Source organism: Balaenoptera musculus, chromosome 14 (genome assembly GCF_009873245.2).
Source record: "Balaenoptera musculus isolate JJ_BM4_2016_0621 chromosome 14, mBalMus1.pri.v3, whole genome shotgun sequence".
In the NCBI taxonomy this organism is placed as follows: Eukaryota; Metazoa; Chordata; class Mammalia; order Artiodactyla; family Balaenopteridae; genus Balaenoptera; species Balaenoptera musculus.
In genome coordinates, this window is record NC_045798.1 from 28,424,197 (window position 1) to 28,438,182 (window position 13,986).

Sequence of the window (13,986 nt, forward strand, 5' to 3'; positions counted from 1 at the left end):
ACCGCAGACCCCAGACCCCAGCTCTCTGATGGCTCCGCTTGTCCCCCCAGCCCATGAGCTGAGCGTCTGCCCGAGTCTCCCGGGATCAGGCCTCTCCCCTCGGAGGCTGGATCACCCTCCAGTGACTCCACTCCACGGCCTCCGCCCTGAAATAACCACACTCCCCTCCCTCCCTCCCCAGCAGTGAGACCCCCGAATGGGGGCGGGCTGGTGGGGGGGGGACCTCTCCTAGCTGGGGCAGCTCTGACTACCTATCTATTCAACTCCTCATGTGTTTTCACACCCATTCCTTCAAACTCTTTTTTTTTTCTTTTTTTACATAATCATAACAATCACAGCAATAAGACTCTTTTCAAAACCTGTTGAAAAGCCAGACCCCTCCCCGCTTTACCTTCCCTGTAGTGTCTCAGATGGCGACTTTTGAGTTCACCTGAAGGCCACCTGCTCTGTGGACAAGGCAGGGTCCTTCCAGGGGCTCCCCCTCTGTTCTCCGTCTATATGGTTCCCTTGCCTATAAGGTGGGGCTCAGAGCTAGGTGCTCTCTCAGGACCTGCATGGGTATAACTGCCTTGTCTCACAGCCTCACTCTCCTACTCAAAAACCTTCAATGACTTCCTTCAGAATAGAGAATAAAAACTACTTGGTCCGACATCCTGGCGTTCTGTAATCTGGCCCCAATCTACCTTTCTAGTAATGCTCCTTAAAATCAGCCCTGACCTCCAAGCAAGCTGGCTTTTCGTGACCATTCCCCCACCTGCCAGGCTGCTCAGGAAAGAGAGTTCTCCAAGGCCCCCACCCAGGATGGGTCTGCCTTGGGCATCCACGCGCCAGTGCTGTCCCACACCTGGCACTGGAGAAATTGCCCCAAACCTCTATGGATCTTCTCAAGGGCACCAGTTTACCACTAGATGGAGACCACATCCTGTATCCCTGCCCCCTGCCCCCATACTCTGCACCCTGTGCCCATCACATGCTCAACACTCACAAAAATACTCTCCACGAAATACACCCTCAAAAGGATGTGTTGCTACTACTTAGGGTACCATTTTCTACGAGTAACCACCCCAAACACATTTTCTCTAGAGCACTCTCCAGCCCCCTGTCCTGTTCTGAAAATTAATCAGTCCTGGCACCTGGTTTTTCTGGGAGGAGCTACCTGCACTGTCCATCAGTCCCTGTTACTCCAGGTTAAATGTCCTGACACAAGAACGAACACAGAGCCACAAGGGCCTGAGGAGGCAGCAGCCATGGCTCCTGCGGCCTTGTGGGGCTGCAGGTGCCCTGGGACATCTTTAAAACCCTCTCCATTTTTTAAGGTCAGACTGGTCTTTAAGAACTTGGATTCATGCAAGTCCCCTCCGCAAGAAGCAGACGACACTCGGCAATTCTATCTTCCAAGCACACATAACAGGAAGGGGCTGCATTTTCTTGGTTGTCCTTCTGTGGAAACTATATCAAGTCACAGACATAGACCTGAATCAAGTCGCAGAAGGTATATCACTGTCCTTGCCTGGCTCAGCCGCCCGCACTTCCCAAGACAGGGAGAGCCGCCTGCTTCCAACCCTGATGGCTGGAGAGGCTGCCGGTCTGAGCACGTTCCCAGGAACAACACCTGGGTTCCCCCAGGGATCTAAGGAGAAAAGGGTCAGAGGTTAGCTCAAGTTCCTTTTTCTCCCATTTTTTAGAATAAGTGAATAAAGGAAGCCCAGAAGCCCCAGTGAAGGTGAAGGGATAAAGATAAGGAGGCAACACACCCAGGCATCCCTTCGGAAACAGGTACTGCCAATGTGAGGGTGGGGCCTCTTCCCAAAGAGGGGAACCACACCTCACTGTTCCAGCCAAGTCCCCCCAGGAAAACTCGGGGGCCCCTGACACGGGCAGACGACGTTCTGCTCTCCTCTGATGACGTGAATAGAATCAAGAGGTGTTGCGGTTCACTCTCCAGACACCCAGGCTGTCGTAAGCTGGCATCACACCCCACATGGCACCCAGAAGCCACGATGAGCGCTCCTTGCAGCTTGTCCAAAGCGGGGAGAATTTATGCCCTACATGTAGCTGACGGGACGGCAGGCAAGAGATTCAGGGAAGGGTGAAGCCTCTCTGAGAGATGGCTATGCCTTCGGGACGACCCAGAAGACACTTCTAAGAGCCACTCTGGGAGGTCGGCTCGCTTGCTGCCTGTGGCTCCAGCTCCTGAACACAAGAGCTCATTCCTTCTTTTCCAGGGATCGTGTGCTTCATGATTAGTTTTCATCTTTGATTTCCTTTTTCTTTCCAGGCAGGACAAAGCAAAGACCACCTAGCTTTCCCGCTGCTGTTAGCTCTTAGGACATGACAAGAATGGATGAAGGAGTGAAAAAATGATTATTGCTAAACTTAGGTTGCTGGGAGTTTTTTCCAAACCAAAAGCCTACACTGGCGTCTGCTCTGAGATGTAACTAAAAGAGCTCCAAGCCGGGTGGCTGATTCCGAGGTTGGGCCTGCGGGAGGGTACCTTCTGCAGGACAGGACACATGCTGTGATGACTTAATCTCAGCTCTATTTCTGCAGTTCCTCAAAGAGGGTCCCTTCCAAGCTTTACTGCAGACCCTTTTGGGTAATTTTTCTGAGGCAAATACATGACTAAGGACGTGGAGTCCAACAACGAGGCCCCTCCCAGCTGAGCTGCATCTGCTCCGCCTGTCAGTGCCCCTCCCCCATAACTTCATCCTGAGAGCACAGACCCACCCCGCCCCCGCCCCATTCAGACGGTGAGTTTTTGTGGGTAGAAAGTCACTACTTATGTCACATAAACCCCACTCCTGGCACTGGGGAAACACTGAGTAAAGCGACCATCGGAAGGTGCCGTGTCCCAGGGTGCAGCCGAGTGGGTGCTCACGAGGGCTCCACCTCCCTGCCTCCAGCACCATTAGCAGAGTGGCTGGTCACAAGAGCCAGCTCTGGAAAGTTCTCAGAGATTCATCAGAAAAGAACGTATGCCAGGTGAGTCTCTAAAACCCTCCCTAATTAAGAAGCTAAACCCTGGAAATGAACAGTCAGGACACATGGTGTCAACCGGAGCAGCACCAGGCTCAGCAACACACACGACCGATCCGGTCCCTCGTCTGCGTCCCACCGTCCAGGGCACGGCGTGTCTGGGTGAGATCACTCGGCGTCCTGCAGCGGCGGAGCACAGTCTAAATCAACAGCACCATCCACTTACACCTCTCCCTTCACGCTCTCCCTAATGCCTGATATTGAGTTTGTACGAAAACCGATCCGAAAGAGAAGGCCTCTTCTCTCCCCGGACACCGCATCCCCCTCCCCCAGGAAGCAGGCTCGCATTGATTTCTGTCTGATTACACGAGGGCCTGCCCTGACTTTCCCGTTACTTAAGCCGGCGTCTCAGTGCGTGTCCTCAGAGACCGGGCTCCGCTCAGGCAGGGCCGTCTAGACAGTATTCATGACCCATCTGTCTGGCAGGCCCGCGGACGGCAAACTCTATTAGAACTGAAGCCGCGCCTCCCTCCCGCTCTCCCTTTGCAAAGCAGGAATCTGACACTGAAAATTACTATCATTGTTGCAGTTCTCAAAATAGCACTGCCAGACTTTCATTAACATCCACGCTAGACTACTAAATATTTAAAGAAGTGGATAAATTTCATCTGAAGTGGGACAGCCCCATACACATGAAAGCAGTAACAGAATCAAAATGTAAATCTAAGAGGTTGTTTTTATCCAGTAAATTTAGTGTCACAGCAGGAGGAAAGGAAGCCTAGGGTTTACTGAAACTCCCTCCCATTTGTTCTCTGCCTTTGTTTATTTGAAAAGGCAGAGTTGCCTTCCAAGACCTTACAAGATTTTAATTGACAGAAAACCGTCTTGGAGAAACAGAGGCACAAACCAAAGGGGTGGGCGGGGAGGGGCGCTTCTGGCATGAAGGAGGAGGGTGAGCCTGCCCCTCTGTGGGCAGCGGGGAAGCTGCTGCACCCTGACCTTGTTTAAATGCCATCCTGGGTCATTTACACACAAGCCAGTAATTGTTTTGCCATGGATTCTTTTTTAAGTTGAAAAAGGGGTGGGCAGCCCTGTCAAAAGAACACACACTGCTGTGCAGAACAGCTTGGTTCAAGGCGAGCGGCCCCTACTACTGGCCTTGATGGAGGCAGGAGCCACCCCACCAACATCCCTGCCCTGGGGCAACACAACACTGGGAGACCATCCCACCCTCCCTGTGGAGGCCACATCAGAGTGTGATCCACTGAGGGCATCTGGAGGGGCCACAGAGCTCACAAGACCTGGCGAGGCATCAGGGGTACAGGGCTAACAGCCCACGTCTGGCCAAGGGGGGGCTCTGTGCTCACAGCAGGTGAAGGGGAGTAAGCAGTGGCAGAAATGGAGGCACCCTGTTCACTGGATCCCACCAGCTCCCGTGTCCACATTTCCACCCTCCTGATCAGAAAGGAAAACGGAAAGGGGAACTGACTTCCTGCAGGTCACATATATATAGGACACAGCCGGGCGGAACTGAAGAAGGGATTAATTACTCCATCAATTTGTAGAGGAAACCTGAAGGAACTCAACAAAACCAATGATCCCTGATACAGTAGGGATCCTGGGTTAATATTTTGGAAGCTACTTGAAAATCCAGGATGAAATGAAGATTACCATCGTCTATATATCAATTAAAAACTGCCATATAAACAATTGCTCTTGGAGCCCTCACTTCTATGGGCCTTCATAATAATACACGGTTTGTTTGATCTCCACCCTACAAACCTTTAAAAACTGATGCGTAACTCCTTATCCTACTAAAAAAATATCATGAAAAAACAAAAAACAAACACCTAGAAGCAAAAACAAGCAAACAAAAACCACAGCCTGAATTTAGTTCCTCGCTTCAACATGTTCTAGCTGGGTGACCCTGAATAAATTACTTAACCTCTCTGAGCACTGTTCCCTAGGCAACCTTTCTAGATTTCTAGGTTTTGAGATAAATGACATGATGCATGTAAACAGCCGGCACTCAGCAAATGGCAGCTCTCTGCCCACCTCATCCCCATCCTAAGAAGCCACAGGCCTTCAGATAAACTCCTTGCACCGCTAATCATCAGAGAAGCACAGCCATGTTGCTGCTTTGCCTTCGGTAAGTGGTGATGAGATGAGTGGGAAGCAGCAGTGGGTGAAGCCCCGGCTGGCGCGTCCTGGCGCCCGGCTGTCAACATTTAAGATGGGGAAGGAGTGGAGGGCTGGCCCAGCACAGCGCCCTCCGCAGCAGCATTCGGGCTACTCTTCCACGGGGCCTTTGCTGAGAAACACGAACTACTTCGAAAGACAAGATTGAGGGCAACAGCAAGAGTTTAATGTGGACTGTCTGTCAGAAAGTAGTACTGTGTCAACGTTACATTTTCTGGGCTTTGGTAACTATACTATGGTTATGGAAGAGAATGTCTTTTTCTTAGGAAATACACATTTAAGTATTTTCGGGTGAAGAGACATGGTGCCTGCAACTTACTACGTGCAAGGCATTATTCTAACTGCTTTACCTAAACTATTTTACTAAATCCTTAGAACAATCCTTTGAGGGAGATACCAATACTGTTATTGTCTTCGTTTCACAAAGGAGAAAAATCAAGGTATAAGGAGGTTAAGCAACTTCCCTAAAGCCACGATCAGTGAGTGGGGACTGCGGACTGTAACTCAGGGCCTCATCTTGGACTTTCTAGTTCGAACAAACTGCAGGCCCGGCACCGTTTGCAGGGTTGTTTACAGCACAGCCAGCAGCAGCACAAAGCCGGTCCCGGGGACACACTGGCAGGAAGCGGGACCTGCGCTGGTAGACTGACCAGGTCACTGACGCGACAGGCAGCACACCCACATGTGCCAGCACACGCACACCTAATCTAGTCAAGTCTCCTCTGGGCCCTGCACAAACCAGCCCTTCCTGTGCCCCAGGAGGGCTTGTCTCCCAGGGGCTCTGCACTGGGAAACCGAGACCCCAGTAGAGCACAGGGCATCCTGCCACACTGCTGGCCACAGAATGAACCCCAACTAGAGTAGGGACATACTCCAGTGAGTTTGGGTGTTGGCAGTAACCAATATACACCGTAATGACAGACAATTAGGGGAACAGACCTTACGTCCCCTCTCTCTGTGTCCTATCACGCAGGCTGCCAGGGCTGAATAAGTATTCTCACCCTCCAGGTCTACTGGCAGGGCACTAGGCCATGCAAAACACAAGTTTTTTTTCATCCTCTGGTGCAACTTGAGTTTTCAAAAATAATCACATTCAATAATCTGCAAAAATACTGACTCACTATGCTGTACACCTGAAACTAACACAATATTGTAAACCAACTATACTTGCATAAAAAAATTTTCTTTAATTTTTAAAAAGCTTATCAAGTAGGAACAGAGCCCTATAGCTAATATAGAAATTAAATTTGCAGTTAAAAGCATTTGTACAAAGAAAACCCTAAGCCCAGATGGCTTCAATGGTGTATCTTATAAAATATTTGAAGAAGAAATAATAGCAATTCTACATAATCTCTAAACTATTGATGCATATAACACAGAGGAAAATCAAAATAATTATGCTGGATGAAAGAAGCCAAACAGAAGAGTGCACACATTATGATTCCAGTTATATAAACTCTAGAAAATACAAGCCAATCTACAGAGACACCAATCCATCAGTGGTCGCCTGGGGTGCAGACAGGAAGGTAAGACAGGAAGGGACCACAGGGGAGTGACAAACATGTTGGGCAGATGGACACACCATGGTTAGTTTGTGATGGTTTCATGGGTATATTCCTATGTAAAACTTACAAAACTGTAATTGCTAAATATGTACACTTTCCTGTGTGTCAATTATACCACAAAAGCTGTTTAAAGATAGATATATAGCCAACTGAAAAAACATAAAGTAAAAAAAAAAAAAATCACATTCATCCATTCACTCAGCACATATTTATAGGGCCACTCACTGTATACTGTATACGCCACACACTGTATACTATATATGCCATGCAATGTATACTATATATGCCACGCACTATGGGAGGCACTAAGGCTACAGCTGAAACCCTTGTAGTCACTGTTCAACTAAGGGCCATGCTGACAGCTTGCTGGGAAGTAGCAGAGGAAGGAAAAATGTCAATTCAATTCAACAGATCCTTTTCAAGTGCCGACATGTACAGTCCGCGCTACGTGAGGAGTGTCAGGGCTTCCAAAGATGTGAGCATAGCTCCTGTCTTCAAAGAGCTTAACACCTGAAATCATTCTTGTCCACATGTGATGATGAAGCAGAACAGTCAACACCTTAAGAGGGACACAAGATGTTGTAGAGTTCCAAGCAGGAGAAATTATTTCTGGCAAGGGATAGGGGATCAGGAAAGTGACCAACCTGATGTAACTGGCAAAAGACTAAGACAGAAAATACCAAAAGAACTGCCTGGTCTGGGGGTGGAGGAAGAAATAACTGGTTCAGCTTTGAATGCTCAGGAGTTGGAGGTTTGGGAGAAGCCTTACGAGCAGAGTTGGATACTTCGTCTGAGCTGGAGATAAGAATACGGGCGTGGCTTTGATGCCAAGTGGTGTCTAGAATTCCACAGACAAGGGCAAGGACCAGGCTGGAACCTGGCGGACAGAGGAGCCGCCACAGAGAAGGAGCAGCTGGAGGTGTCCAGGGAGACCTGGACCCTAAGGGAACGGAGAATCTCAAAGAGGGGATGATCAACCTTACCGACTAAGGAGAAAAGGCCAGAAAGAGAAGAAATGGGGAAAAAAAAAAAAATCCTTGGGATCTGGCCGTGAACAAGCAACCCAGCAAAAGTGGCCAGGGGAGAGCAGTGGTGAGTAAGAAGGGGTTGGAGAGGGCGGGTGGGGGCGAGCTGAGCTGCGCCGGGAGGGAAAGGGACAGGGCAGGCCCGGCCAGGGCAAGCACAGGGGAGGGCAGGGGAGGGCTCCACCCCGGAACAGCAGGACCTGAGGGCTGCTGGGGGCCCTCCCTAACAGAGGCCACGCTGCCCTTGGGTCTACGAGGCCGATGCAGCAGCGGGCAGTGGGCTCAGAGTCACAGGGTGGTCAGAAGGCACTTGGGGAAGTCAGAGGGAGGAAGGTGAAGGTGAGGGGCCTGGAGGAGAAGGAAGGATCAGCCAAGGCAGGTGACAGAGCGGCTGGTGAGACCCCTGGTGCTGGGGGACAGGACCCTGCACTCCTGGAGTCTCACTTCCTTGAAGTTAAACAGGCCACTGAGAATCACAGAATCCTAGATAAAACTGTAACAGGGAGGAGCCAATCCTGACTCCATCTTGGATCTGTTTCTTTTACTTTAACCTTTGCTGCCCGCTGCTTTTGTTCACTAAAAGGATACTGTCTAGCAGACCTACTAGAGAATGGACTTGAGGACGTGGGGAGGGGGAAGGGTAAGCTGGGACAAAGTGAGAGAGTGGCATGGACATATATACACTACCAAATGTAAAATAGATAGCTAGTGGGAAGCAGCCGCATAGCACAGGGAGATCAGGTTGGTGCTTTGTGATGACCTAGAGGGGTGGGATAAGGAGGGTGAGAGGGAGGGAGATACAAGAGGGAAGAGATATGGGGGGATATATGTATATGTATAGCTGATTCACTTTGTTATAAAGTAGAAACTAACACACCATTGTAAAGCAATTATACTCCAATAAAGATGTTAAAAAAAAAAAAAAAAGGATACTGTCTATACACAGTGGCCTGCCTCAGGGAACCCTGCCCCTCTGCCTGAATGTTAAACCAAAGTGCCTTTGTTCAGGGAAGCATTCAGACCCTGTCCACCTGTGGATGGCTGCAAGAAAGAAGAAATTAACACATCCCCTCCCCAAGGCTGGACATTCCAGGGGATATTTGCAAAACTTATGGCCTTTTTACTTTACTTCCTCATCTCCTCCCCCTCTCTGTTCTATGAAAGAAACTGGCATCCAAACCCCGATAAGATGGTTTTTCGGACACACTAGTCTGTCATCTTCTCTGTCTGCTGGCTGTCCGAATAAAGTTGTATTCCTTGCCTCAACACCTCGTCTCCCAATTTACTGGCCTGTCATGCGGTGAGCAGAGCGAGCTTGGACTCAGTGACAAAACCTGGGAGCTGGTCACACCCAAGTGCAGTAGAGGTTGTTCCTAAAAAGGTTCCGTGTACACAACTAGACATTTTAATTTATCCGTTCAGAATGACACTGATCACCTCTGAAGCGCTAGAGGGAACCTTCTCATTATTAAGAAAACTGATGCACTATGAGATCTACTTCCTGGTAATCACATAGTAAATGGGAGTTTCTCTTTATAGAAGTATAAATGGAGTAAATGGAGAAAACTAGTAAAACTAGTAAATGGAGAAAAAAGGGCAGAATTAGGTCATGACTGCTTTGCAATCCCCCAATGACTGATGATAATCACATAACAGGACGAGCCCCCCGATGTGGACAGCAGGACCTCAGAGTGGCTTCATTCACACCTGAGCCTCCCCAAACTTGGAGACCTGACCACTGACAGACAGGAAGCCTGAGGGGCGGTGAGCACACGTCCTGGGGAAGCTGGGCACAATCTGGAGCGTGAGACACTGCCACCAGACAGTCCAGACCTTCCACCCAGATTACGGCGGGGGCGGGGGGGTGCGTGGCGCAGACAGGAAACACTCCTCAGGGGACAGCACAGCATCCTGGAACAACGCTTAGGGCCCCTTTGGATCCTGCTTCAAACAAACTGTAAACAGAACAAAACAATTTATAAGACAGCTGGAGGAATATGAATGTTATTAGAGAATTATCGCTAATGAAATAAACAGAAAAAATAAAGGTCCGGTCTCTGTGAAGCCTGGTTGTGAATAGGTTTCTACATGGTTACGAACATGGTCCCAAATACACACTGCTGATGTTCAGTGACTCGCTGTGAGGATGTCTCTGTACACTGTACACGACTCAAGATGTCATGCTGACACCTTGAACTCACACAGTGCTGTGTGTCGACTCTATCTCGACAAAGCTGAGTGAGTGGATGAAGGAATAAAGTCCTGGGGAGGTGGGGAGCAGACAGCCAGACATGGGCACAGGGGAGCACAGCTCGGTGACAAGGAGAGTGCCAGTCCCTTTGGAAAAAACTGACGAAGGTGGGAAGAGCTGGAGAGCTGGTTTGGGAAGAAAGACACTCAGCTCAGATTTTAATGTGCTGAATTTATCTTATTTGGTTGTTATTACCCTAAACAGCCCTGGGCAAAAAAACAGTTTCCTTCTGAAAAGTCCTGAAGTTAAAATCCTGGCTGAATCGGGGAACTTTATTAGCATCAGCTCATCTGACTTTGAGATTCAGGATTACTAGGCCACCAATGAAGAAAGAAGCAAAGAGCCACCAGTAACGGTGAGAGTGACACCCTCTCCTCCCACCCCCCCCCATATCGGACCCCCTCATTCACTGGAGGTGAAGCTGTCACAGGGACCCCCTCTGTGCTCCCCAGCTCCAGGGCATGACTCCTGAGCAGTGACTGAGGAAGGCTTGCTCTTGCCAACGCCTTCAAAGCACATGGTTCCTCCAAGGCTGCTCAATGCCTGTTTCTCAGAAGCCAGAGAAGCTGCTCCCGCCACCAAGATGTGGCACAGGGGCTTCAAAGGGTAGTGGGTTTGTGGAGCCAAAGCCCAGGGCGCAGGGCCAGCAACACAGGCGACAGGCAGGCTGTGCAGCTGGGGACCCGAGGTCCGTCCCTTCAGTGACAAGGGCGGGAGGTGTGGCATGACCGGCTCGCTCTCTGCCTCCAGCCACCCGCCAAGGCCTCGCTCACCCACACTCCACCGTCCTTGGCCCTGACACCCAGCACGCCTCCTCTGCGAAGCCACCGTGACCACGTCCCAGCAGAACGGTTCTCTGTGGACTCCTGGACCACGAATTGCTGGGACCGCTCGGCTTGGTAGCCTGTGTTCATGTTGAGTCGTCTTTGTACAAGTGTCTTTCGGTTCCCCAAGCTGACTGTCAAGCACCTTGATAACAGGATCTGTTGTCCTGCATTCCCCAGAATGCTTGGTACAATGACCAAAGAAGGCACTTACAAACCGTATCTGTAAATATAATAATTTGCGTAATTTTATTTGTATAAATAATAATTTTTTCGCATAATTTGTATTTTTAGTGCTCAGAAGTACAATTTTTTTTTTTTTTTTTGCTGCATTGGGTCTTTGTTGCTGCGCACGGGCTTTCTCTAGTTGCTGCGAGCGGGGACTACTCTTCGTTGCGGTGCACGGGCTTCTCATTGTGGTGGCTTCTCTTGTTGCGGAGCACGGGCTCTGGGTGCGCGGGCTTCAGTAGTTGTGGCACACGGGCTCTAGAGCGCAGGCTCAGCAGTTGTGGTGCACGGGCTTAGTTGCTCCGCGGCACGTGGGATCTTCCTGGACCAGGGCTCAAACCCGTGTCCCCTGCATTGGCAGGTGGATTCTTAACCACTGCGCCACCAGGGAAGTCCCTCAGAAGTACAATGTTTTGATGGAGAAAGAGAAAAGACATGGGAAAAAGCTGGCCACAGCATTTCCCTCTTCTGTAAAAAGATGAACCAGCAAGACGCTTTCCTCGTGAAACACTCAGCACAGCCCCGTCCCCACATCTGTGCAGGGCCTCGCCTCAGGCCACGGATCAGCAAGGCAGAGAAGCAGTGAGACCACTCAGGAAGGAAAAGTTTCTTACAGCTACTATAAGGGCTTCTATTATCATTAGCACTGCTGCCTTCACAAATGACAGTGACATTTTCTTTCTAACCTTAATTCATTCTAAATTTTAGCAAATATGAAATGAGAGAGAGGACCAAGACACCTGAGCCAGGGCCATGCCCACAGCCAACAACACAGGCAGAAAACTGATTCCACCCTGCTTGAACCTAAGTGCAATCAAAAAGCAGAACACTGAGTGTTTCCCTTACTTGAGTACAAAGCAGATCAAGTAAATGACTCTTGTTCTTAGACAGGAATAAGGAGAAAGCACTCTTTGTTTTCTTAGAATGCATCAGTCTGTAGACAAGAAGTCCTGTAATATTCCAAGTTCCCAAGGCAGGGAGTAAGTGGCGCCCCCAACAGAGGTATGCCTGCTGCAGCTGCAGGCTGGTGGGCCCTGCAGACCCCCTCCCAAGTGGAGAGCATCCAAGCCCTGCTGGGCAGCTGAGGGGGAGTAGAACAGCCTTTGCTCTGTGCTCTTGCCTGACAGACCAAGGGGAGGAGAGTGCAGTGATTCGGTACCCGATCACCCTCCAGCAGCACAGAGGACAGAGCAGCCACAGCAAACCCCTATGTGATGAGTGGCCCCTGAGCCAGCAGGGGAGCGAGGACTGTGGGCCAGGCCCAGCAAGCCCCCTTCGGCTGGCGGCTCCCCAGCAGGCCTTCTGCAGGGGCAGAGGAGGTGGGAAATGCCCAGAAGCTCTGAGGATAAACTCGCCTGTGGATGCCTGGAACCCACGCTCCACCTGAAGGAGGCTCTGCCGTGCAGACAGACGGCAGCAGTCACGGAGGTCCCCTCCCCAAGACGTCCCACACGGCAAGCAGGGACGAAGACAGCAATGAGATGATGATGCAGACCGCACTCTTCATGTGTGTTATTTCATGTAAATCCTCATAGCAACCTTATATGGCAGAAATTATTCTCATTTTGCAGACAGAGAAACTAAGCCTTAAAGGGGTTTAGTTGCTTCCTTAAGCTAGAACTAGAACCCAGGTTAACCTGAAGCCACAGCCCTCATCCTGCCCTTTGTCATTGTGTCTCCTGACTTTCCAATCTTCTTAAAAGACAGCACATTGTAAACAGCCTCCCATTTTGGCTACAAGGGCACAAGCCTAGTTACATCTGAACACTAGGGACCAACAGTTTGCCAACAGGATCTTAAGATTCCTCTGTTAGGATACAAACTACTATATATAAAATAGATAAACAACAAGGTCCTACTGTACAGCACAGGGAACTATATTCAATATCCTGTGAGAAACCATAATGGAAAAGAATATATATATGTACAACTGAATCACTTTACTGTACAGCAGAAATTAACACAACATTGTAAATCAACTATACAAACTCTCGGAGCTCCCTGGGCAACGCTGAGCCATTTACAGATGTAACTGCTTCACCTGGCTTCTAAGCAAAATTAAAGTGTTCACATTTTTAAAAATGAATAGAAAAGATATCTGGAAATCCGCTTTATAAACCAGGAAATACTGATGAGAAAGGGGGAGAGGCTGGGAGGAAGGGACACCGCAGGACTGCGGCAGTGGCAGGACCTACGTGAAGGGGAAACACCTACGTGAAGGGGAAACACCTCCGGGAAGTGCCCCTGGGCAGAGGCCAGAGGTGTGTCCTGCCTGCTTTTCACAGGAGCTCCGACCAGGCGAGACCCCACGCAGGGTCCTGATGTCCTACCCACCATCTGTCGTGTAAGTGTGTACGTTACTCAAGTCTAGAGAACACAAGTGAGATGTTGCCTCCACGCTGCTCTTCTCCTTCTAAGACACCAGCTTGAGGCTGACTGGCCTGTATCAAGTGCTCGGTACCAGCCAGACTCTAAGCGCTTCCCGTGGACCATCCCGCTTAATCCTCACGACCCCCATGCAGACGAGGCTCAGAGCTGCTGGACGGGGCTACGGCAGGCATGGCTCACTGAGGAGTCCCTTCCTCCCCTGGGTCTAGGCAGGCGTACTGAGCAAATTACAGTGTTGACGACCACAAAGGCTACTGCAGAAAACATCACCGGAGGAAGCACATGGACTAAACACCAAAAAAGCACACAGCTCACCTTAAACTGTCTTCTCAAAGTATCGAGATGGGACTCTAAAAACGCTCAATATAAGAAAATGCAAACTGACACAACAGAAATGACAGCACAATTAGACTCCCGATTTAGCAGGAGTAAGTAGCAGGCTTAAAACTCACAGCTTTCCCCCAACATAAAAACACAGTGGGAATAGAGAAAACTGCTTCTCTTTTAAAATCCCCTCCCACTTCACATTA

At 49.8% G+C, this 13,986-nt stretch overlaps 1 protein-coding gene across 1 annotated transcript in view; it reads right to left on the reverse strand.

Moving 5' to 3' along the window:
• LDLRAD4 (low density lipoprotein receptor class A domain containing 4) overlaps positions 1-13,986 on the reverse strand; it is a 299,370-nt gene that overhangs the window by 94,571 nt on the left and 190,813 nt on the right.